This window comes from Callospermophilus lateralis, chromosome 18 (assembly GCF_048772815.1).
Source record: "Callospermophilus lateralis isolate mCalLat2 chromosome 18, mCalLat2.hap1, whole genome shotgun sequence".
In the NCBI taxonomy this organism is placed as follows: domain Eukaryota; kingdom Metazoa; phylum Chordata; class Mammalia; order Rodentia; family Sciuridae; genus Callospermophilus; species Callospermophilus lateralis.
This window is the reverse complement of record NC_135322.1, coordinates 16,168,521-16,195,870: the sequence shown is the minus strand read 5'-3', so window position 1 is coordinate 16,195,870 and position 27,350 is coordinate 16,168,521. Positions and strand designations below refer to the sequence as shown.

The window sequence follows — 27,350 nt, the reverse complement described above, 5'->3', positions numbered from 1 at the left end:
ACCACCTTTATAAGAAATAGACAATGGAAAATGGAAAAAAAATTAATTTTATACAGTTTGATTAAACCGGGGAGAAGCAGCTGGATTGTTTCTCTGCTGGTCCTATAGAAGCTGCTCCAATTTATAAGAAAAACATCAGTTGATATGCAGATGTAGATTTAGTTAAGCTCTATATCTGAGAACTTGTTGGTGTTAGTTTCTTCGTATCTTTCCTCAGTATGAGGATGTTCAGAAGCTAAAAGTTTGGAGCTTTTTATTTCAAAAGTGGGTGGGTCTGTTTCATTTTTTAAAAATCAACTTTACTGCTGGGTATGATGACACACACGTGTAATTCCAGTGACTCAAAATCTCAAGTTGGAGGCCTCAGCCTCAGGGTATTAGTGAGACCCTCAACAACTTAGCAAGAGCATGTCCCAAAACAAAAAATGTAAAAGGAAATAAAAAATAAAAAGGGCTGGGAGTGTCACTCAGGGGTAGAATGCCCTTGGGTTCAATCTCCAGTACCACAAAAACAAACAACACTTTGTTGAGCTTCACTTAAATACAATAAAAGGCACATATTTTTTAAGTGAATTGTTTGATAAGGTTTAACAAATGTTAAACCATCATAATCAAGCTATAGACCATTTTTACCCAATTTGCCCCCAATGTTCCTATGACTTTCTTCAATCATGTCCTATCCCTACTCCCCAGGTGAAGCATCCACTAATTTATATTCTGTCACTATAGAGTAGTCCTGTCTGAGTCTTGCTTATCTAGAGTTCCATATAAATGAAACTGAGATGAAGACAGTCCTTAGTCTTATGGGGTTAACAGAGATACCATAAATGGGGGCTTAAAAAGTACACCAATCTTGCCAGGCATAGTTGGGATGGCTATCCCAGTGGCTCAGGAGGCTGAGACAGGAGTATCAGAAGTTTAAAGCTAGCCTCAGCAACTTAGCAAGGCACTAAGCAACTTAATGAGACCCTGTTTCAAAATAAAAAATGAAAAGGGTACCCCGGATTCAAGCCCCAGTACCAAATAAATAAATAAATAAATAAATAAATAAAATAAAAATTCTGTACAGCTTTGTCCTTTGTTTGAGCCAGCCTGGAGTTTCTGTCCCTTATGTGCTGCCTCTCTTTGTACTCAAATTTGAGAATAAAAAGCCTTGTTCTGTGCCAGTCTGCCTTTGATTCTTCTAACAGCTCAAGAGCCCACAGAGTCACCAATAGAATCACACAGTAGGTGTACTTTTTTGATCTGTCTCTCAGCATGGTGTTTTTGAAAAGATTCATCTATGCTCTTTTCTCTAACAGTATTTCTTTTTGTTGCTGAATAGTATTTTATTTTATGAATGTATGTGTTTGTACATCAATTCATGTGTTTATGCATATTTAGGTTGTTTCCAAATTGGTTGATGTGAATAAAATTGATATAAGTGTTTGTGTTCAAGTCTTTTTGTGAGAAATTATGCCTTCACTTATGTTAGGAAATATGTAGTAGAGTAATTGGCGGGTCATATAAGTGCATATTTAATTTTGCAAGAAACTGCCAGTTTGCTTTGCTAAGTGGTTATACCATTTATATTCTTACCAGCACTGTATGAAACATCTAGCTATTTCATTTCCTTTCAATATGTCTTTCTTTTCTTTTTTTGGTACCAAGGATTGAACCCAGTGGCACTCTACCACTGAGCCACATCCCCAGACCTTTTTAATATTTTATTTAGAGATTGAGCTTGATGAGTTGCTTAGGCCTTTGCTAAGTTGCTGAGGCTGGCTCTGAACTCTCAATCCTCTTGTCTTAGCCTCCCAAGCTGCTGGGATTATAGGCATGGACCATCCCCTTCAACACTTTCTACTGTCAATCTTTAGAGTTTTCATTATCTAGAGGATGAAAAGTGGTATCAAATTGTGATTTTGATCTGTATTTCCTGATGACTATTAATTTCAGCATATTCTCATGCCCTTATTTATCATTCTTAAAGACACGTCAATTTTATTTTCAATTTTAAAATTGGTTGCTTGTCTTACTATTGGGTAGCGTTTTTTATTTATTTTGAATAAATAAATAACATGCATTAAAAAAACAAACAACAATAAGTGTTGGCAAGAATGTGGGGGAAAAGGCACACTCATACATTGCTGGTAGGACAGTAAATTGTTGCAACCAATATGGAAAATAGTATGGAGATTACTTGGCAAACTTGGAATGGAATCACCATCTAACCCAGATATCCCACTCCTCAGTTTATACCCAAAGGACTTAAAAACAGCATACTACAGTGATGCAGCCATATCAGTGTTTACAGCAACACAATTCACAATAGCTAAATTGTGGAACCAACCTAGATGCCCTTCAGTAGATGAATGAATAAAGAAAATGTGGTATATATACACAATTCAATACTACTCTGCATTAAATCATGGCATTTGCAGGTAAATGGATGGAGTTGGAGAATATTATGCTACGTCAAGTAAACCAATCCCCCACAAAAAAATGCCAAATGTTTCCTCTGATATATGGATGCTGATCCATTATAGGGATGGGGGGAAGCATGGGAGGAATGGAAGAACTTAACAGCAAAAGGGAGGGAGAAAAGGGAAGGGGTATGGAGGTAAGAAAGATGGTGGAAATGAACATCATTACCCTAAGTACATGTAGGAAGACACAAATGGTGTGACTCTATTCTATGTACAACCAGAAACATGAAAAATTGTGCTCTATATGTGTAATAGGAAACGAAATGCATTCTGCTGTCATGTATAACAACTTAGAATGGATTAAAAAATTTAAAAATTATATAATTTTCTCCCTGCCTGGAGCACATTTATTTATTTATTTTTGGCTGTACTGAGGATTGAACCTAGGGCCTTGCACATGCTAGGCTCTATCACAGAGTCACATTCCCAGCCCTTCTTAATATTTCATTTTGAGACAGGACCTCTCTAAAGTAGGGAAGCTGCCTTCCAACTTGTGATTCTTCTGAAACAAGGGGATGCACAAATGCACCTGGCTCCTCTCAGTTTTTTTAAAAAGTGTTGAGAGCCACAGCCGAAGGGGCCCCAGCAAACTTCCAGCTGCCAGCAAACTTCCAGACTGCCGGCTGATGATTGGCTCACAGCGGCCCCAGCAACATCTAGCTGATTGGCTCCTCTTCGGTGATGCTCATTGGGCTGTTTCCCTGCCCTTTCAGGCCACGGAGCTGCTCATTGGGGGACTTTTTTGGCTCCGCCCATGCGACCCAGCCAATCGGCCTCAAGAGCAGGAGGATTGTGGGAGGTGGAGAGGCTTGTGGGAAGCCCTTGGTGGCAGTTGGGCTCTGAGGGTTTTTTCCTGAGGAGCAATTTTGTTTGGCGTGTGTGGTTCTAAAAATAAAGTTAGTTTCTTTTGACAAGTGGCTCCTGAATTGTGCCCAGCCAGACTGCGGCAAAAAAGTATTTTTATTAGTTGTTGATGGACCTTTATTTATTTATTTACGTGTAGTGCTGAGAATTGAACCCAGTGCCCCACATGTGTTAGGTAAGCGCTCTACCATTGAATCACAACCCCAGGCCTTCTCTCAGTGTGTTTCTTAAATATTTTTTTAGTTGTAATTGGACACAATATCTTTATTTTATTTATTTATTTTATGTGATGCTAAGGTTCAAACCCAGGGCCTCACATGTGCTAGATGAGTGCTCTACCACTGAGCTACAACCCCAGCCCTCTCTCAGTTTTTTGATGTTGTTTTCAAAAAGCAATTTTAACTTTTGATGAAATCCAATATCACCTTCATTTGTGATTACTATTTTGCATTGTTTCTAAGAAATCCATGCCCACCTTAGTGTTTTAAAGCATTAGCCTATTGTTTAATTCTACAGCTCTTAAAGTTTTAATGTTTAGATCTGTGATCCAGTTTCAGTCTTTGTGTATGGTATGAAGTAATGATCAAGAGTCTGCTGAGGCTGGTATTGAACTGTTAGACCAGGACACAAAGAAAATACCACTGACTCCAATTAAAATCAAATTAAAGCAAGCTTATTATTTCGACCGGCCAGGCTGCCTCTCCTACCAAAAACTGCGGGAACAAAACAGCCCCACAGCTTTCCTGCAGCCCAGATTTATAGCCTAGAAAGTTACACAAAGTGGGGAGGGGGTTACAGATAACAAAATCTGAGGAGCATAACACAAAGGCTAGTTTATATTTTTGCTGGCCAGACATCAGAATTTATGAAGGTCATTAGAGCCTCAGAGAGGGTTGTTATCTGGTCAAGGAAAGCCAGGGATGGGTGAGTTCAAGGCACAGGTAAGCATTCCAAGCAAGTTCAGAATTTGCAGTAATTTAGAGTAAAGCCAAAATTAGCTTTTATGTCTTTGTGCCGAGATGGTTCCCAATTTTAAGAGGGAATCAGACTGTGTTTATCAGAACTCTTCCTCCTGCCTCAGCCTCCTGAGTCGCTGGGATTACAGGTATGACCCAGCATGTATCAGGAGCCGTCCATGGGTTGCATGTGGGTCACCACACATGGAAGCCTCGTGGATAGAAACATATGGTGTCTGGGAATGACCAGGGAACATTTCCTTTGGTCAAATGCCCATGGACAATGTGAATCTTTATCCCACTCTGCATGGTCCACACAGAACCTGAGATGGGTGTGACCTGCCAAGATGTCAATCAACTTGCTGACTGTAAGACATCTTGAAGCAAGACTCTGCCCTTGTAACCTTATCCTACATATTTGATGTACCCCCTTAAATAAACCACTGGAGCCATTTTGTCTTTGTCTTGAAAGAGTAAAAGAAATTGAAGTTAAAGTGTAAAAGACCGGGTATTGTAAAGCTGCTTCTAAGCTGCAAAGCCTGAGTTAAAATGTAAAGGACCAGGTATTGTTAAGTTCCTATGCTACGCTCAAAACCTGAAATTCCTGTAGCTGTTAGGACAATTCTCGGGACTGCCCAGTAGATATTCCCCCTGACCATTTAGTTGTTTAATAACCTAGACCCTGTGTAGCTTAGCACATAGGCATCTCAGGGCCTAAACCAATCAGTTTGAATGTGCACCCCGCTTTATGACTGACCTATCACCCCCGCCCAACCTGTTCCCGCCAATGAATGTACTAATCATGTTTGAGAGTTGTTGTTTGATTTTCCCGCACCTCATGATGATTTGCTCTGATGTGTGCAAAGCCCCCGCCCTCCCCAAAAAGTGTACTTAAGCACTGCTTAACCCCTGCTCGGGGATCTTAACCACTCTCCCTTGTTGAGTAGGCACGGAGCCCCAGCATGCTGGAATTTCAATAAACCCCCTTTTGCAGTTGCATGAGTCGGTCTCTTGGTGGTCTCTTCCTCCGTCGTTCGCTGGTCCCTTACAGTCTAATTCCAGAACCCACATGGACTAGATCTATCAGGGGCTTCATTTTCTATAAATATATTTCTGATTACGTGCGCTTTGTTATTTACTAATTATTTGGGATTGTAAGTGTTAGGGTGCCTTGGATTTTCCTGGGCAGGAAGAAGAACCCCTTAATAAGATGCTGGCTGTCCCCCCCTATAAGTGCATGGCTAAGTTATTTTTTTCCATGTGGAAATCCAATTGTAGCCCCATTTGTTGATGAATCTGTCACTTTCCTCTTGTAGTATTTCAACAACTGGGGTAGGCAGGAAAATGGTCTGCTCAAAATGCCTACATCTAATTCCTGGAAGATGTGAATACATTATTTAAAGTGGTAGGAGGAATTAAGTTAGCAGGTGGAATTAAAGCTAATCAGCTGACCTTAAAATAGGGAGATCATACTGAAGCCAGATTTACAGATAGGTAATTAGTGTAGTTAGGTAAATTGGGTCTAATATTGAGTAAGATAAATAAAATGGAGACCATTTTGGAGAATGGAGTACAGGAAACCAGTGCAGCACTTGGGGAAATTGAAATGTTAATGTCCCCAAGGCTCTGAACCCAGCCTAAGGAACTGTTAATTAAACAGCTCCCAGCAAACAGGGAGGTGCTAATCCAAAATCTCCCCAGGCCCTTCCTGCCCAGATTACTCCCCCAGCACACCTATCTCCTCTGCTGCGCCACCAGCATGCTAGCTTCATACTAGAGGTCCTAAACATAGAAGTTAACTAGTGAGATCACTAAAACTCAATAAAGACACATAAACTCAATTTACCTTTTTCTTGCCTAGCTAAGATACGGCCCTTCCTGGCTCCTGCCTTGAGCCACCTGATGTGGTAGCAAGGTTTACACAAGAGACCAGCAGGAGAGAGGAAGAGCACGCCAGAGAGTGGGCTTTTATTGGGGAACAAAAAATTCAGGGGAAAATTCCATCCAATGAAGGTCGAGGGGGACAGCATTCCAAGGTCAGGGTCAGTGATTTGTCTCAGGGTCAATGGTCAGTCACAACCCCACATGACGGGCTCTCCTGCACCTAAAAAGGGTGGGGATAAGTTCTGACACAGCTGACCTGAGCGCCTCACACCCAGTCAGGGAGGTACCCAATCTCGTGTGAGAAGGGCTTCCCACAATCTCCCACCTTTTGGGCCTTCCCACCTGCATTCTATCACTGCAGGATAGAGGGAAACAAAGGACGCAAATCTGGGGAAACTAAAAGAAGACTTCAGCTATAAAAAAGGGAAGACCTCCCCCTTCCACAGATTCCTCCTTTCAGGTCCCTTTCTTCCTCTGGGGAGAAGTCTTGTCTGCTGTCCTTTAAGAAAGCCTTCCACTTTCCATTCTACACTTGCCTCAGTTTGCTTCTCTAGTGTTGTACTTCAGCATTTGGGGAATCAAGGACTCCTCACCCGTAAACAGCAGTAACAATTCTGTATTATCCCATAGGGTCTGATGCAATCACATGAATATTTACATGAGGAAGAGAAAGACTCTAGTGGGTATGATAGAGGCATAAAGTGGGAAGGATGTGACCAGCCATTTTTTATTTGAAGATGAAATTCATCAAAATTTTGACTTTGTTAAAAGGAAGGAACACATTCTCTAGGCCCTTGAGAAAAAAAATGCAGCCATTCCAATATCCCTTGATTTTAGAATAAGAATACTAATTTCAGACTTTTGACCTACAGAACTGTAAGGTAACTTCTTGTTTTGAGCCATTGAGTTTGTGGTAAATTGTTAACAGCAACCATAAAAAAAAAAAACACAAAAACACAACCACAAAAAAATCTAATACAGCACCTTTATAAGTAATCAATTGCTTTTTTATTTTAATGATATGATGTACTACATTAATTCATTTTCAGATGTTACACCAACCTTAACATTTATAAGATAGACCCAACTTGGTCATGGTGTGTCAACCTTTTTTTGGTGTGTCAATCTGTTGAATTCAGTATGCTAGTATTTCCTGAGAATTTTTGCAGTCAAATTCATAAGCATTGATCTATAGTTTTCTCGTGATGTCTTTATTTGGCCATGATGTCAATATCATTCTGAATTCATAAAATGTGTTGAAAAGTGTTCCCTTCTCTTCTATCCTGTTTTTGGAAGGTTTTGTCAAGAATTGGTATTAATTCTATAAACATTTGGTAGAATCAGCAGTGAAGTCATTTGGGTATAAACTTTTCTTTGCTGGTAGTTTTATGAATACTAATTTAATCATTTCTCTTATTAGGGCCTTTTCAGATGTCTGTCTGAGTCACTTTTGGAAGTCTGTGTTTTGTAGAAATTTGTTTATTTCATCTCAGTTGTCCAATTAATTTAACTGGCGTGTGTGTATGTATATATATAATAATTCTTTAAAATTATGTAACATGTAGAAATTGTTAGGTCGGTGGCAGTGACTTAGAACAAAGCAGCCCGCGCAGGAAAGGAACATCAATCAGGTGCCAGCGGAAATGCCTGTCAATCAGCAGGATCTCCTGACTAATGCCTGTCAATCAGCAGAACCCCCTGGCCAATCCTGGAGTTCAGCCAGTTCCCCTGACCAACTTCAGCAGGACAAGGGACCCTAAAAATCCCCTTTTCTGTCCCAAGCCCTTCCCTTCCTGCTGTGAGCCCCATAAAATCCCAGTCCAGTGGAGCTCCCACGTGGTTTCTCCTCAGCCCCTCCTCCTGTCCACTCTGTGGGTCTGATGGAGTTCCTCCTGGGAATGATATCTCAGTAAAGCCTCTGTTCAGCTGCCTGTTTAAATCTGCCTCTTTTGGTGGCTGCCTGACTCACCTGATCTTACAGAAATGTCTCCATTTCGTTTCAGATTCTACTAACTTGAGTCTTCTGTCTTTTCTCCTTGATCAATCTTGCTAAAGATTTGTCAATTTTGTTGATCTTTTCAACTTTTTTATTTTATTTTCTCTTGTTTTTCTATTCTTTATTTCATCTATTTCTGTTCAAATCTCCATTTTTTTCCTCCTTCTGGTTTGTTTAAATTGCTCTCTTTTCCAGTGTCTTAGGTGGAAGGCTAAGTTATTCAGATTTCTTCTATCTTTTTTCTTTTTTTTCTTTTGGTACTGGAATATTAACCACTGAGCCACTGTAAGGATGGCCTTAGGCTTTAGCCTAAGTAACTCCATTTTAAAAACCTGCAGCCTTCCCAGGCACAAGCCTACAGAGCCCTCCAATATGTCATCAGTCATAGCCTGGTAAACAAGTCATAAACAAGCCACTTGATATAAAGAAGTCACTTTCCACAACTATGGTAGGAGCCTGAGTGAAGTCACTTGGTGTAAACATGTCATTTGCCTTAACCCTGATGAGAGTCAGAAGTGTAAAATCAGGGTGGAAGCTACCAAACCATATGTCTGGGCTCTAACATATGTCACTAAGAAATCTGATAGGGACCCAAAGGACAAGCAGAAGTCCAAACTGATATGAATAATAAAGCAAAAGGACAGACATTCAGCCAGCTGATACTGATGCATCAGGAGAGCCTGATGAGGAACTGGACTGACATCCCAACCTTTCTCATCATCTACCGGATCCCCTGCACCGTACTCACCACACCCAAACTCTACAGCAGCCTCTTGACCCAGGTGACAGCGACTTCTCCTTAGGATCGTCTCCTCAGCCAACCATCCACTCTGCTCTTGAAGAAGCCTTCATTGGTTGCTGACCTGATCACTGTGATCTGAGTGAGTGTGCATCTGCTGGCCTTAGACCCTAAGGCTCAAGGCTTTAGACCTGGCACTTGAGCTTAGCATGCAGAGGGAACATCTGTAATAAGTATGACATGATATGTTTGCAGTGCTTATAGTAAAGTTAGAATTGTTTGCTTTGAATTGATTATGTCTATTGCAGTGCCCAGCATTAAGGATTGTCGTTTCTTGATTAAGAACCTATTGAGGGGCTGGAGTTATGGTTCAGTGGTAGAGTACTTGCCTAGCACATGCGAGGCCCTCAGCACCACATATAAATAAATAAAATAAAGGTACTGTGTCCAACTACAACTAAAAACTAAATATTAAAAAAAAGAACCTATTGGGTAAAATTGTATTGAGTGATTTTGAGTGAAAAGGGCAGAAGCGTGTGGACATTATTTCTCCCCTCGACTGTACAAGTTGCATCTTTGCCCATCCCAACAACCACATCCCCAGCTCTCTTTTGATTTTGACAAGGTCTCAGTAGGTTGCTTAGGACCTCACAAAGGGCCTTGCTGAGGCTGGATTTGAACTTAGATCCTCCTGCCTCAGTCTCCTGAGCCAGATATTTCTTCTTTCTTAAAGCAGGCATCTTAGAGCTATAAATTTTCCTCTAAGCACTTACTTCAAAGTATGTTTTAATTCCATTTGTAATTTCTTCTTTATCCCATTGGTTAAGAATGCACAGTTCAATTTCCACATATTTGTGAATTTTCCATTTTCCTTCGGTTATTGATTTCTAATTTTACTTCATTATGTTTAGACATCCTTTTCTTATTTTTTATCCTTTTATATTCACTGAGGTTTGTTTTATGCTGTAGTATAGGATTTTCCATATGCACTTGATAAATATATTTTCTGTTGCTCTCTTCATTGTTCCCTGTCTGGTAGCTAGCTAATTGTACTGTCCAAGTTTATTTCCTTATGATTTTTTGCCTAGCTCTACTGGGTATTGAAAGTGGGGCAATAAAACCTCCAACTCTTACTGTTGAATTGCCTATTTCTTTGTCATTTTTTGCTTCATGTATATTGGTGCTCTGGGACAAGGTGATTAGCTAGTGGTAGAGCACATATTTAGCATGTCCCCCCTGGATCCAATTTCTAGCACCGTCTCCATATGTGTGTACACATGCATGCATATGCTGTTACTAGATGCATATATAACTTGTTTTCCTGGTGGATTCATTGTAAAATATCCCTCTTTATCTCTACAGATAGGTGGCACACATCTGTAATCCTTGTGGTTTGTCGCGACCCCTTGCCTGCAAGGAAGACGCAACTCAGGAATCTTCTTTCAGCAGTTTATTCAGGCCCTTGATATTTCTTCTCCCTCCCTCTCGGATGCCCCTCCCAGCCTTAATAAAGCATCTCAAGCCCCAATGCGAAGCTGCCACGTGGAACTTTCTCATAGGGTGTTGAAAAACCATGCGCCAACCCTCCCAAATAAGGAGTTGTTTGTCACAGACCACAGCGGAGCCAGCGCCATCTTGTAATGGCGACCATAATCTGCAGAAGCGGCTCACCACAGTTCCCCCTTTCTGTTTTCTGAAAACAATACAGGCGAGAGTAGAGGTCCTATCCCACTGTGCAGAAGTGGCTGCATAGTATGGCTCAATCCTAAGGAGGGCCCTTCCCCAGATCTGAGGCCATATCAGCCGACGCCTTTTTTTGTGGGGCGGGGCGTGGACATCAAACCCGCATGCAATAGGACATGCTCTCCTTGAGGTCCACTTCAAGGATCACTCAAGTGCAGTGCCTTGCCTCGCATCCTGTATCGTGACGTGGTGGACGAAGGGGGATAGCTGAGGCTGAACTGTGGCTGTTTACAACGACAAACAAGTTGACAGCACCCTGAAAGAAAGGCACGGACTTTAAGGCGATACAGAAGCACTAGTGTGGAAACCCATCTGCGTGCAATGGCAGCAAGACCGGCAGAGTGCAAGGGCTTTCCAACACTAAGAGAATAACGAGGAAAGACATGCTGATCCCAGTGCAATGTTATAATAACTTGGGGTGCAACGACCATGTCAAAGATTTACTGTTTAAGATGCGCAAGCCAGACTTGAGGTGAATTGCCATTTTCTAAAGCTGTAAGAGCTTGGATGATCATAGCCTTATCGTGAGCACTGCGGGCCTTGAGGCGACAGAGAAACCACAAGCAGAGAAACATACCGAAGCAACACATTGCACCAAAAATGCCTACCCCCACCCACTCTTTAAAAAAGGAAAAGGCAGAAGATATCCAATCGGCGAATTGACCCAAAGTCACGGGATCAACATGGGTACTATTCAAGACAGCTATCTGGGTTAGTTGAGACTGGATCATGTCTTCCGCTTCCGTGGACCAATTTCCGGCCAAATATTCGCCAATGATGTGGGAAGCATTCCTGGAATCATTAAATCTGACAGAGGTTATGCATAAATGCGCACGTTGGTCAACACAACCCAAAAGCACCAAGTCAGCCAATTCTTCTACCTGAGCTTGGAGTAAATCTATTCTTTGGTTGGCAGCTAAAATCCCTGACAAAATATGTTGATTAATTGTATTTTGGGATTCAAGTATAGTGGAAGTTTGTTGGACAACTTGATTAATGGTGGCAGCAGTTTGTACTTGATTGGCCATAGCCACTCCGGCCGTAACCGCTGCAGCAGCAGATACCGCCACGGCTGTCACTATAGCCGCTGTGATTCCAAAATCTCTGCGGACTCTAAGTAGCTCAACAATAGGGAATTTATCAGGATCCGCAGTGACCGGGATTGGGACAAAAGTTGGAATTTTCATAACCACTGCTACAGTCCAGGAACCATTCCAACACTCAGATAAGAGACAGGTAGTATGAGAACAATCCAGCATCCCCGACGAGGTGGCATTAGCCAAAAGGAATAAGAACGGGGATTGGACACAGACCATTGCAGGGGGCAATGTGGCATTATACAACAGAGTTGAATGAAACAGATGTAAGTCTATTACCTCGTTCACTTTCCCTAACAGTACCAGAAACATTAGCCAGCCAACTTTTGGCTCCTAGCAACTGAGGCAGTGCAGAAATATCGGCTGAAGCCCCCTTTTCATTGGAAATCAGCCATTGAAACCAGGACCAACCTACTCCTGTAGAGGAGTTGGCACTGTTGTTAAAGTTATAAACATACCTCTTAAGAGAGGGGGAAAGGGAGAAACCTTTAGCAACTTGATGTTTCTCCCAAGAATGATCTTGACAAGGCGTAAATGTTGGGGGGAAGCCAAGATTAGGGGAACAGTAAGGAGAGGCCTTGAAATGAGTGGCATTATAAATACTACTAGAAGAAGGAGGCACTGGGATTAGTACCTCGGAGATAATAGCCAAGGTAGTTATGTTAAGAGCAGAGCTGCTGTTTGCGGGGGTCCCTGAGCCTGATTGCTTCCCCGAAACTCCCTTGCTCAATACAGCACTGATAATGCTCCCTGAGACCTGACTGGACCGCAATGGGTCCTCCCAGTTAGTCAAATTTTTGATCTTAAGGCTAATGCAATTAGCGTTTCTAAGGCTGAAACAAAAAACTCCTGTGAGATTAACTTGAGATTGATTAAAAATGCTCTCCATGTCCCCTCTAGGAGAGGCACAGGGAGCAGACATCTCACATGAGGTAGAAAAAAGAGTGGGGAGGACACTAGAATTACCATGAACCGGCATCGGCATTGGCCATGCCCGTGCCACTGCCCACCACTGCATTGGTGTCGCCTGTGCCATCGGCACCAGCACCAGAGCCAGAGCACTTAGCAGAATGAAGATCCTCATCACGGGATTGCTGTGGTATCTCTTGTTGCTGGTCAGTTGATGTCAAGACTCTTCTTGTCAGGCGTTCAGGGACCCACAATGGTTCCATGCGATCCTGGGGAAAAACACATACAGATCCTCGCGCCCATGTCAGCATGGGGTCGGGGCCATGCCATTGGCCCGTAAGAACATCCTTCCACTTTACATAGCCAATCACAGAGGGCTGAAGGGACACATGTCTATCAGCCGCAGAGCGACCATGAATATCCAAATTCAAAAAATTAATGGTAAAGAAAGCTAAGGACAGGCGTTCTTTAGGAGTGTGTTCAGCTCCTATTCCCCCTTTTTGTTTTTGTAAAGTTTCCTTTAAGGTGCGATGAGCACGCTCAACAATGCCTTGTCCTTGAGGATTGTAAGGCAGACCATGAGTAAGTTGCACTCCCATAGTAGAACAAAAAGATGTAAATTGTCTGCCAGTATAAGCAGGTCCATTATCAGTCTTAAGGGATGCAGGTGCACCCCATGCTGCCCATGCCTCTAAGCAGTGAGTAATGACATTATGTGCCTTTTCTCCCGATAAAGCAGAAGCATGGATAATTTCAGAGCACGTATCAACGGAAACATGCACATACTTGAGGTTACCAAAGTCAGGTATGTGTGTCACATCCATTTGCCAGACAACCAAGGGCTTCAATCCCCGTGGGTTTACTCCATAATTAGGGAGATGAAGAAATGTGACACAATGGGGACATTGCAATACTATCTGCCGAGCATCCGCTCTTGAAATGGAAAAACGCCTGCGCAGCGTTAATGCATTAACATGGAAGTTTTGGTGAAACAACTTAGCCCCCTCTAAGGAGGAAGCCAAGCATATCAACTGACCTCTAGTGGCTGAGTCCGCACAGGCATTACCCTGGGATAACGGACCAGGAAGAGAGGTGTGAGCCTGGATGTGTATTGGATAAAAAGAAGCAGTGTGGCTACAGATAAGCTGTTGAAGCTGATTAAAGTAAGCAGATACATTATGGGCATCACTAATAGCTCCCACGGCCTCCAGGACTTTTAGTGCTTGTACCACATAGATGGAGTCCGAAATGAGATTAAAAGGAAAAGAACACTGTTTAAAGACTTCAATAACAATTTGTAGTTCTACCCATTGTGGATTTCCAGGAGCAAATTGATGCTGGATAGGGGGAGAGTCATTAATTACATAGGCTCCCATTCCAGACTTGGAACCATCAGTAAAAATGTTAACAGTCCCCGGAATTGGACTGGATGAAGTTACCTTAGGGAAAATGATGGGATGTTCTTTAACAAAATGGAGTAATGGATGAGAAGGGTAGTGATTATCAATACCTCCTTGAAATGAGCAACACAGAATAGCCCAGTTGTCTAGAGTAGCACATAAAACATTAAGTTGAGCTTTAGTGTAGGGTATGATAAGAGAAGAAGGTGATTGTCCGAAAAATTGAATGTTTTGTTGAATCCCTTTAAGTGCCAACGCTGCAACAGCATCAGGATAGTATTCTAAGGATTTTCCTGGGGATACATGTGGGTGGATCCATAGTAAAGGCCCATCTTGCCACAGTACTCCAGTAGGCTGCCGCATAGTGGCAAGCACACATAACTGGAAAGGTTTATCACTCTGGAGCCTGCATAGAGTAGCATGCTGTATAGCTTCTTCTACTTTTATAAGGGCCGCTCTAGCCTCTTTGGTGAGGCTACGAGGGGAAACAAGAGCTGGATCACCCTTAAGAATAGCATACAAAGGCTGTAGCACAATATTAGGAATATGTAAATATCCTCTTATCCAATTAATATCTCCCAGCAGTTTCTGAAAATCATTTAGAGTTTGGAGATCTTGAGTCCTGATGGTGATTTTTTGCGGTTTTAGTTTGTCATACCCAATTGTCGCTCCCAAATACTTAATAGAATCCCCTGTTTGAACCTTTTCAGGTGCGATGTGCAGTCCATATTGAGCTAACAGAATCACTAGTTCTTTATAAGCCTCATTAACTGTCTGTTCTAATTTTGCGGCCAATAACACATCATCCATATAATGAATGATCTTGGTGGAGGAATACTTATGTCTGAGAGGTGCGAGTGCCTTCCCCACATACATCTGGCACATCGTGGGACTATTAGCCATTCCCTGCGGCAACACTACCCACTCAAACCTTTGATCTGGTTCCTCGTGGTTACACGAGGGAAGGGTAAAGGCAAAATGTTGTGAATCTTTAGGATGCAAAGGAATAGAAAAGAAACAGTCTTTAATGTCAATAACAATAATATGCCAGCCTTGAGGAACAGAGCAGAGCAGAGGCAGCCCTCTTTGAATGGGCCCCATAAGTTGCATTTGAGCATTAACTGCTCGTAGATCATGCAGTAGGCGCCATTTCCCTGATTTTTTCTTAATGACAAATATGGGAGTATTCCATGGAGAAGTAGAAGGTTGGATGTGACCCAAGTCAAGTTGTTCTTTGACTAGATCATGGGCTGCTGCCAATTTAGCCGAGGGAAGAGGCCACTGAGGCACCCAAACAGGCTCCTCGGTGAGCCATGTTATGGGTATTTGAGCCCCAGTGGCCCCTAGGAAAAACCCAGACCAAACCTGTTAAGCTTTTGATGACCTTGCACAGGATGCCTACGCCCCTGTAGGTGTTTTCCTAGTCCTAGACCTGGCCTATACCCCATATTTCGCATGATTTGTTGAGACACTGGGGAATAGTCATTACTAAGAGTGAACCCCATGTCTTTCATCAGATCACGGCCCCATAAAGAAATAGGTAAATCAAGTACATAAGGCTGAAAGGTACCATTGTGTCCTTCCGGGTCCTTCCAAGATAGATGTCTACAGCTGATTTGAGGGGCTTGGGCATATCCAAGTCCTCTTAGGGATTGATCAGAAGTCTGCACTGGCCATCCCTTAGACCAGTCCTTAAGGGCTATGATACTACGATCTGCTCCTGTATCCAACAATCCCACAATAGATTTACCTTCTATGCTTAATTCCAAAGTGGGGCGATTGCTCATATCCAGTGACAAATAGGCACAATTCCCTCCGGTGGTACCAATCTCATTTCCCATCCGTGACCTTGAGTCAGCAGGGAAGTAATTATGTAAGCTAGGCAAAATTAGCAATTGAGCAATCCGATCCCCTGGGGAGATAGGCACAATGCCCCTTGGAGCTTCCACCATAACCTTTACTGCCCCTACAGTATCAGGGCTTATGACTCCGGGGAAAACATGAAGACCTTGTAGGATAGAGGATGCACGTCCAATTAGCAAACCTACAGTGCCAGGTGGTAAAGGCCCTTTGAACTCAGTTTCCACCAATTGGACTCCCATCTTAGGTGTTAATACGAGTCTGGAGGTGGAACAGAGGTCCAATCCTGCGGCACCTGTAGTGGCTCTCCGCGTCTCATGGGATGGCGCAGAGAAGGCCATGTCTCGGGTTCAGGTGTGACATTCTCCACTGCCCCATATATTTGTGGGCCCTGGGGTCGGGGGCCCCTTCGGCCATTTTTTGGCCCAGGTGAAATAGGCTGTCCATGGATGTCCCTCACTGATCTACACTCTTTTGCCCAATGCTTCCCCTTTTTGCATTTTGGACACAGCCCCGGTTGACGAGGGCCATTGGAAGGGCCACCGTGAGGACGTCCATTAAAATTGTCTTTTTTGGGACAGTCACGTTTGAAATGGCCGGATTGACCACAATGGAAGCATGTTCCGGCACCAGGACTGCCCCCTTTTGCAATCCGAAGGACAGCAGCTGCAAGACCTGCATTAGTTAAAGGTCCTCCAATCTCTCTACACACTTTCATCCATGCTTCTATGCCCTTGTTTTTATAAGGAGTGATTGCTGCTTTACATTCCTTGGTGCATTGCTCAAAGACCAATTGCTTGATAAGGGGCATGGCTCTATCAGGATCCCCAAAAATCTTTCCAGCGGCATCCACCATCCTTGCTACAAAATCTGAAAAGGGTTCTGTAGGGCCTTGTAGAATCTTGGTCAAATTACCAGACACCTCTCCTCTATTTGGAAGTGATTTCCATGCCCGAATGCAGATGTTGTTAATTTGATCATATGCCTCAAGAGGGAATCCTGTCTGTTGATTAGCAAATCTACCTTGTCCCAAAAGCATATCCTTGTCCCAATGGGGGTGTCCCGCCGCATGGTTTTGGGCGGCCTGCTCTACCGCGCCCTCTAGCACAAAGGCTCTCCAGTCCAAATATTTACCTGGAGAAACACAAGCCCGAACAAGGCTAGCCCAATCAGAGGGAGTCATACAGTATCTAGACAGACTCTCCACCTGAGTTAGTGTGAAGGCGGCATCCACCCCATAAGTGCGCACAGACTCCGCCAGGGTCTTTACAATTTTAAAATCTAAGGGCTCATGGAATCTTCCCCTATTGTCATCCTGGAAAACTGGATAAGCAAGACCCATCTCAGCGTTAACAGCCCTCCATGTTTGGGCATGGAAAGCTCTCCCTGAAACACCCCCACCATACGGCGGTGGATCCGGAGGACCATTTTTCTTGAGCCCCTGTTTATTTTTGTTCCCTTCTCCTATAGCTAAACTCCCTAGCTGACGAGACAGCCTCCCGAGCTCTTCCTCCTCATCCTCCTCTTCCTCTGACCCACTTCCGTATGGGGGTGTGCGCAGCGTACTGAGATCTGGATACAATCGTCTCCTCCCCTGTTTCATGCTCCGCACACTCCCATCCTCCTGAAATACCTCACTTCCTGCCGTCTCCGATTTTTCCTCATGTAATTGCTCTAGAACTTCCTGTCCTTTAGTAAGACTTCCTGACATCTGTCATCTGTGAGGCAACTACGGACCATCTTCCAAAGGGGTATCACCCCACCCTCTAATATACCCTGCTCAGAAGCAAAGTCAAGATCTTTGCCTAACTTATCCCAGCTAGGTATAGTAAGGCTGCCCAAAAACGCAAACCATAGTGCAGCAATATCTGTCTTCTGTAAAAATCTCTGTAAAGTACTACGTTTCACTTCTAGGCCCTTGGAACGTAACAGGCCATCTAGGGCCAGGAGAAGCGGACTTGAAGATGCGGCACCCATGACACAACAAAAGATGCACAAAAAACAAAAGTGAAAGTACACAGTGCAGCTGCAATAAAATGTAACGCTCTCTCTTGCTTTACAGAGGAGCTGCCCTGCTTTGATCGCGGATCCCACTTACCTGGGACTAATCCCCGCTTTGATCGCGATCCCACTTACCTGGGACTAACCGGTGCACCACCCCTGACTACTGAAAGTTCTGGTTCCCGGGTCTCGGCACCACTTGTCGCGACCCCTTGCCCGCAAGGAAGACGCAACTCAGGAATCTAATCTTCTTTCAGCAGTTTATTCAGGCCCTTGATATTTCTTCTCCCTCCCTCTCGGATGCCCCTCCCAGCCTTAATAAAGCATCTCAAGCCCCAATGCGAAGCTGCCACGTGGAACTTTCTCATAGGGTGTTGAAAAACCATGCGCCAACCCTCCCAAATAAGGAGTTGTTTGTCACAGATCACAGCGGAGCCAGCGCCATCTTGTAATGGCGACCATAATGTGCAGAAGCGGCTCACCACAGTGGTTCAGGAAGCTGAGGCAGGAGGATTGTGAATTCAAAGTCAGCCTCAGCAACTTGACTCTTACTTAAATGTTGCTAGAATTCATCATTGGAGAGGCTGTTAGCAACCTGGTGACAACCTGTCTCAAAATTAAAAAAAAAAATAAATAAAAGGGACTGGGGATGTGGCTGAGTATTTAAATGCCCTTGGATTCAATCTCTTGTTAAAACAAAAACACTAAAACAACAACAACAACAAAATCATTTATAAAATCTCTGTGAAAACTTTTGAGGGGGAAAATCTGATAGTTTTCTCTATTTCTTCTTTGTACAATGGTCTATTTAGACTTTCTATCTTGAATGAAATCAACTTTGGTAAATTAATTTTTCCACAAAATTATCCATTCAACTAAATTTTTACATTATTTATACAAAACTGTTCAACATAGTGTCTTAGGATTTAAAAATGTTCTGTTACTTCTTAGTTTGTGTATTGTCTCTTTTTCTGTATTTGGTTTGTAATGACTTTTCTATTTTATTGTTAAGCATCTTCCCAATCTAACAATCAGTCTGTAGACTTTTTTTTTTTTTTTTGTAAGTTGTCTTCTATTTATTTATTTTTGTTCAGTGCTGGGAATAGAACCCAGAGCTTCATATGTTTATGGATTGGGTATTTATTTAATCACATGTTTAGTTCTGTTTTATAATTCATTAATTTTAGTATCAGAATAAAGCTGGTCTCATTAAATGAGTTAGGAAATGTTCCCTACTATTGTAGTCTGAGTTTGCAACAGTTAATAGCTGGAATTCCTTCTTTTTCTTTTCTTTTTTCTTTTGGGAGGGGTGGGGGCTACTGGGGATTGAACACAAGAGAGCTTAACCACTCTACCATATCCCCAACCCTGCCCCTCTACATTTTTTTTTTTTTTTTTGAGACAGGGTGTTACTAAACTGCTGAGGCTGGCCTTGAACTTGTGATCATCTTGCCCCAGCCTCCAGAGTTACTGGGATTAAAAGCATGTGCCACCACCCAAGTTGGAATAATTTCTTACTTAAATGTTGCTAGAATTCATCATTGAAACCATTTCTCTAATATCTCAGTCAGTAAACTACTGCTCCCAAGATTGATTGTTTGGTCTCTTTTTAAAAATTGATCTCTCTGATCCAGATTTTTAAAACCAGGGGAACCCAAGCAGATTAACTCTCTAATTCTGGGGGCTTCCTAAATCAGATGACATTTGAACTCAACTGTGAGGTTATTAGTTCAGTGATTCTCCCAATCACCAGTACCCTCCCTGTGGCACTCCCAACCAATGAATAGATAGGAGTGGGGAGGGGTGCATCTGGATAAAGGCAAGCACAGGGTTATAAAAAATTCCTTTGTGCTGCTCGTGGTGGCGCGTGTTTATAATCCCATCGCCTTGGCAGGCTGAGGAAGGTGGATTGCTAAATTCAAAACCAGCCTCAGCAATTTGGGGGGGGGGGGTCCCCAAGCAACTTAGGTACGCCATGTCTCAAATAAAAAATATGCTGGGGATGTGGTTCAGTGGTAAAACACGTTTGGGTTCAACCCTGGTACCCCAAAAAAAAAATCCTTTTAGTAATCTTTCCTAAAAGAAAAATTTATGGATTGGGTATTTATTTAATCACATCATGAATGTCTGTTTTTATATAAAAACCATGGCTTAAAATATGTATTAGATGTCATCACTGGTGAGTTGCTTTCACTACAAATGAAATAAAATCGAAACCATCATCTTAAAGATTCAGGTTTTCGTCTCACGCCAAACCTAGGCACCTAGTTGAAGAACATTCAGATAATCACTGACATATACAGAGCGATCTGTTTCTGCTTCATTAGGCAACCTTGAAGAACCTGTCATTCACATCTTAGGGCCTCACACCAGCAGGCGCTCCTCTGCCCTAACCTTTTTCCTATCCCCACAGATTAACCACCATTGGCCATTTCACATCCATCTGAGGCTGCTCAACTTCTGATTCGGTACGCCTGTCGCGAACCTGGTCTGAGAAATCTAAGTTACAGAACCTACTTATCCAAGCGCAGATCTTAGGCCACAGCGAAATTGGCGACTCCCTCCTGCCCAAGTCAAACTCAGCATCTCTGGAAAGGACTCAGCTCCGTGGCTCGGCTTCAGCACTATCCAACCTCCCTTCCTTCAAATTCTGGGCCTTAGAAGACCCTGAGATTTCACGAATGCGGTTTTCGCATGAACTTCAAGACCTGTTTTTGGTTCATGGTGTAGAAAAATTCAGCCTTGAAGTGCCCGCCAGAAAATCTGAAGTCTCGGTGCCCTCTTGTTCGCGCCATCTAACTCTGGACTACATTTCCCAGAGGTCCCTGTGGCTCGACTCCACTTCACGCGAGAACTCGGCCTTCTTTTCCCGCGGTGGCCGAACTTCAATTTCAGCTAGAGAGCTGTTGAGGACTTTGATGGAATCGTTTCTTCTAGAACGGTTGGGAGCCATCCAAGGAGGGATTTGAGACAAGGAGGTTGGACCCCGGGTGGGAGCCGGGTGGGTGTGCAGCGACAGGCCTTTGTGGTAGGGACGGTCTGAGTAGAGATTGTGGTTGTGATCGTGTGTGTCGGTGGGTGTCAATGAACGACTGTGTAACGGGCGTGCGGCGCTGTGTGCGTGAGTATGGGACACTAAGGACTTTGACGGCCACGGTGTTCCTGTGATGGGTAGGTGATTGTGACGTTGCGTGGTTCTGTGAGCCTAGATATTTTCCTTAGCCCGTGACTGTCCTACTGTGACTATGTGTGCTCCCTGTGATCGTACTCTGTGACCGTGTGTCTCTAATGTTCATTCCCGTCCTAGTGTGATTGTGACCATGTCACTGTGGCATTGTGTGTACTGTTATGAAATGTCTTTGATTGCCATTGAGAATCTAAACGCTGTGCCCCCGGAGACTCCTATATGTCAAGACAGATGCTGTCACAGTCTTCTGAGCTCCATCCCCTTTGATGATTAGGGGTGGGAATGTGACAGTGTTTAGGCAGGGATTGCCAGGGAATTGTAACAGACGCTTGTATCAACAATCATTTCTAGTCTGGGGTTGGGCCACCTCGTCTGTCTCAGTCACAACTACATATTTTTCTTTGTGCTGGGGATTGAACCCAGGGCCTTCTACCTAAGCAAGTTCTGTACTACTGAGCTATAACCCCAGCCCTAATTATTCCTCCAGAACAGGAGTAGTGAAAACTTGAAGTAGGTTATTATTGTGCTTGCAAGATATGATCTTTGTACTCAAGTAGTCCAGAATAGTAACCCTTAAGCTAACAGAAGTTTGCATGAGGCAGTAATCTCTTCAAATAGTAAACCCAAATTTTGCAGCTCTTCCTCTCCCTCCCTGACCAGTATTTCATTAGAATCACAATGACTCACACTAAAATCATCATCATCTTAGGCAAGCACTCTACTGCAGTGCTACATTCCCACCCAGTCCAGTAATATTTAAAAAAGTTAAAGCAGAAATCTAAAATCACAGACTGGAAATGACTTTTAAGATGATACCCCAAAACAACAGTAGGAAATGTTTGAGCAAATCATGCCATATCCATGTAATAGGATTATTTTTACAACAAATACATATTATTTTCAGTTAGTATATTGAACAACAAAAATGCTTATGGTCTAATGCTAAGCTGTGATAAAAAGTATTAAAGAAATAGGTCACAATTAAAACCATTTTACTAAAAGAGATAAAATTATAAGATTTTGTTAAGAGTTGGTTGAAAAATTATTTACATTGGTAGTTAAGAGAAGAAGGGGAGAGAGAAACCTGCATTTTATTAAGCCACTATTATGTTTTTTTGCTTTTGTTATTCTGCTATACTTCATTTGGAAGTAGAAATATTATAGTTCATTTGGAAGTTCTACTTGCCTGAATTTACCAGACATATTGTCATTGTAAAGTTATTTCAGATATCAGGGAGATTTTTTAAAGTAAAATAAGTATTTTATTTTTATTTTTTAAAAATATTTTTCGCATGTGTGAGGCAAGCGCTCTACCGCTGAGTAACAACCCCAGACCTTAAATAAGCAGTTTAATTAAAACCTTAGTTATTTGCTTCAGCTACATTAATTTTCTTTTTTTTAATACCTTTATTTATTTTTATGTGGTGCTGAGGATCGAACCCAGGGCACACTCATGCTAGGCAAGTGCTCTACTGCTGAGCCACAACCCCAGCCCCTATGTTAATTTTCTTGATGATTCCCATTCATGTCACAGCCATGTGTTTTCAATATATTCATTAATAATTTTCTTAACATTTAGGATGCCCCTACCCCATCACTGTCCATTTATTTTTCACGAAATGAAAATGGTTTTATGGTTTTTTTCCTAAGGAAATTACTGTAGACTTAATGAAAGAAAATTTAAATTTTCTTTAAGTTAATATTATAAAGAATTGGATTTAAATTATCTATAGTTCCTCTGAACAGACACTTCTCAGAAAGTGATATACAATCAATCAACAAATGGAATGGAACCATCTTTTGACCCAGCTATCCCACTCTTCAGTCTACACCAAAAGGACTTAAAAACAGCATACTACAGGGACACAGCCACATCAATGTTTAGTGCAGAACAATTCACAATAGCTAAACTCTGGAACCAACCTAGATGCCCTTCAGTAGAAATGGATAAAGAAAATGTGGTATATATACACAATGGAATATTACTCAGCAATAAAAGAGAATAAAATCATGGTATTTGCAGGTAAATGGATGGAATTGGAGAATATAATGCTAAGTGAAGTTAGCCAATCCCCAAAAACCAAATGCCGAATGTTTTCTCTGATATAAAGAGGCTGATTCATAGTGGGGTTGGGAGGGGGAGCATGGGAGGAATAGACAAACTCTAGATAGGGAAAAGGGGAGGGAGAGGGAGGGAGGGGGTAAGGGGGTTAAAGAAAATGATGGTGGAATGAGATGGACATCACTACCTAAGTACATGTATGAAGAAGACACGAATGTTGTGAATATACTTTGTGTACAATCACAGATATGAAAAATGTGCTCTATATATGTAATGTGAATTGTAATGCATTCTGCTGTCATATATAACAAATTAGAATAATAAATAAATAAATAAAATTATAGTAATCATTGGTTTGAAAGATGTATTTCCATTTTTTCTTACATTAATATATACTTTAAGTAAGATAACATCTACTGTTGTTACTTTTTGCTCCTCTCAATAATTCAGAGTACAGATCTTTTCCTCTTTATGAGTGGGCATCATCTTTATTATTAATCATTGTAGTGATTTCTGTCACTTTAATATATCATAATTTATCTGACTAATTAACTAGTTGAAGGTTGTATTATTTCACGTTGAGTTTTATAAATTTACCCTATGCAGCATTCTTATAAACAGTTTTGTGTTCTTTATATTTCTATGCAACCATCCTGAGGATGGCTGATTATATTTTCTCAGAATGATTGCATAGAAATATAAAACCCATCAAAATTCTATTCTGTGCCAAGAAGGGTGTATATTCCTCTAATCCCAGTGACTTGAGAGGCTGAAGCAGCAGGTTGCAAGTTCAAAGGCAGCCCGGGCAACTTAGACCCAGTCTAAAAAAAAAAGAAAAAGAAAAAGAAAGAAAGGACAAAGGACAGGGTATGTTGTTTAGTGGTAAAGTGTCCCTGGGTTCAATGCCCCAAAATGTGCCCCCCCGCAAAAAAAAAATTCTGTCTACCCAAACCCTAGATCACATTCCCTTATCTCACAAAGTTTTTTTTTTTTTTTAATATTTATTTTTTTTTAGTTTTCGGCGGACACAACTTCTTTGTTTGTATGTGGTGCTGAGGATCGAACTCGGGCCGCACGCATGCCAGGCGAGCCCACTACTACTTGAGCCACATCCCCAGTCCCTTGCACAAAGTTTTTAAAACCTCCATCAACTAATGAAATCATAATCAATGTAAATGTAAGCATTACATTCTCTGGCCTCCCAAATAATGTTTCTCATTTCCTCTCTTATTTTTTGCTGTTCTGAAAATGGAACCCAGGGCCCTACACATGCACTCTACCACTGAGCTGCATCCTCAGCCTTTCTCTAATGTATTTTTCTGTAATATTCTTAATATCCCATGATTAGTTTTTTTCATTGTGAGATAACATTCACACTCCTCAGGAGATTATTCTTCAGTATCACGCTCTGATGATCACCTCTGCTCCAGTCTCATTACTCATTCCTAACTCACTCTTCTTCCTTTTATCTGGTCATAATAAATCCCTGGCTCTTTACCAGCATCCTCTTGCCTCCTTTAAGTATGTTGAAACTTCTGCACCACAAAATTTGATTTACAAAATTGATTTCTCTTTCCTCCCCCTTTCTCTCATTTCTAAATTCCTAGTAAAATGTGGAAAAAAAAAAACAGCAAGTAAACATGCATTTTTTTCTAAGAAGGTATAAATCAGGGTCTGAGGGCAACAAGTTATAGCAGAAATAGGTTAGGTTTTACAGCTATGAAAAACTAGCTTCTAGGGCTGTAGCTGTGGCTCAGTGGCAGAGGGCTTGCCTACCATGCATGAGGCACTGGGTTCAATCCTCAGTATCATATAAAAATAAAATAAAGATATTGTGTCCACCTATAACTAAAAATAAATGTATATGTGTATAGGGCCATACAGAAATACATGAAACATCACCGGTGTGGGAGGCATTGAGAAAAATCTAGAATATGGGGAATTTTTGAACAATAGATACAAGGTTTATATTCAATATCAGATTCAATAAATAAAACTGCACAGTATAGACAAATGCATGGCAGATGAAGGAGAGGTACTATGTTAGGTAAAAAGAAACAAAGTATATGTCAGCCAAAGACTGCATGTGCAATTTGTTTAGATCCTAACTTGAATTTCTCTTGTGCATGTAGGAACCTCAGGATTTCTAGAACAAGCAGGAGGAAAAAGGGGCACTGAAGCCTGTGGCAGTTGTAACCTATGGTATGTGATATGGGAGACATCCACTATGTTCTACATTTCCTTACAATCCCCAGCGTTTATGTTGGTGGCAAGCATGGGTGTGGAAGGAGGATGGGACTGGGAAGAGAAGAAAAAAATAGTTCTTTTTAAAAACTTTATTATTGCAAAGTATAATGTAGATTCAAAAAACTACACAGTATAGACATAGCTTAATGATTTTTAAGACACTTCCCTCGTATTGATAATAATCATATTTAATATGAGTCTGAGTGCTATTAGCCAATCTAATTTCTCATAACACCTTTTTCCTTCCTTAGCTTTGTCTTCTCTGAATTCAGCCTGTCTCCAAGAAAAGGGAGAGGACAGCTAATGATAGAAGAAAGAATTGTGGAACTGAATAGTGGTTGTAATAATAAGTCATGGCAGAGGTTATTGTAGTTTTTCTCTCTCCTTGAAGATTATAGTCATTTTTATCCCAGGCCATAAATATTAGGTTTTCTTGTCCTGAAATGTTCTTTTCTAAGTCCCATCCAGGAGCCTGGACCAAGCTACTCCCTTCCAGCATGAGTCCCACAAGAGAGTTGTGGTTCAGAGCCTCCGTGTATACTGCTGTCCTGTTACACCAATATTCACATGTCCATTTAGTAAATCAATCAGCATCTCCTGTGTGCTCAGTCTTATAATGGAAGTACTTTTTTAAAAAAATATATTTATTTTTAGTTTTAGGTGGATACAATATTTTTATTTTATTTTTATGTGGTGCTGAGGATTGAACCCAGTGCCTCTCACGTGCTAGGCAAGTGCTCTACCACTTGAACCACAACTCCAGCCCCGGGAGTACTTTCTTTAAGGAACTGTTGTGTCACTCCTCATCAGATTTGGGGTTTAGTGAAATAGATATATATGATGCTCTTCATAAGTAATATATGGCTTTGTTCTTTCAGGGAGTGGTGATGTTCAGGGATATGGCTGTAGACTTCTCTCAAGAGGAGTAGGAATATCTGAACCTGAAACAGAGGAACTTGTACGGAGATGTGACGTTGGAGAATTACAGCAACTTGATCTTGTTGGGTAAGAATATTTGCCCCCAGTAACTAAGAATCTGCTACCTCGAATGTTTCTGTCCTTGGCTATAAATATTCTGATTTTCTGACTGATTTTCCATTTCTAGTTCTGAGCAGAGAAGCTTGAATTTTGAAGAGTTGGAAATGAGCAGCTCTTTCCCATTTGCTGAAGTTTCATCTTCCCCATCTTTTAAATAATCTTGGCCCATTTCTTTCAGTTTTTTTCTTCTTTTTTTACTAAGGATTTGGGTCTCAATTTTGGACTTCTGTGGCATAATTAAGTCCTATTACTTTTTTGTTTTGTTAACAGGATTGACTCTTCCTAAACTAACTGTGATCTTTTTTTTGGCAGGGGAACAAGATAATGAAACCTGGATTGTTGAGAGAGAAGCACTAAAAGACCTGTACTCAGGTGGGTGAAGGAAATTCAGAGGGGATTAAACTCTTGCATGAGCAGACCACCTGCTCAGTGAGATAGTAGGAGAAACTGTTCAGAATGTTCTTCAAATAAGGAGATGTCTTTATTTTTTCCTCTATGATAAAGTGTTCTATCTGTAATTAATATATAATTTTTCCCTGTTCCTCTTTTGCTTTTCTTTATTTTTTCTTTAATTTTTTTGTTGCAGATAGATACAATATATTTATTTTTATTTGTTTATTTTTATATGGTGCTGGGGACCAAAGCCAGGGTCTTACACTTGCAAGGCAAGCGCTGTACCACTGAGCTACAACCACAGCCCCCTCTTTTGCTTTTAGACTTTAGCAGTTTCTCCATGTCTTAATGTATGTATCCTTTTCTCCTGAGCATTATTCTTATTTTAGTTAACTTTCTGATCTTCTATTCTCATTTCCTCTCCTTCTCTCCCTCCCCTCTCCTCTTCCCTCCTCTTTCTCCTCCTCCTCCTCTTCTTCCTTTTCTTTAATTTTGATTTTGATTTT

At 41.6% G+C, this 27,350-nt stretch overlaps 1 long non-coding RNA gene across 1 annotated transcript; it reads left to right on the top strand.

Moving 5' to 3' along the window:
• Window positions 1–20,788: 20,788 nt before the first annotated feature.
• LOC143383330 (uncharacterized) lies at window positions 20,789–26,826 on the top strand. Its single transcript, XR_013089128.1, has 4 exons — window positions 20,789–20,895; window positions 25,299–25,368; window positions 26,292–26,418; window positions 26,764–26,826. It is a non-coding gene; the product is annotated as an uncharacterized LOC143383330 (long non-coding RNA).
• Window positions 26,827–27,350: the final 524 nt, after the last annotated feature.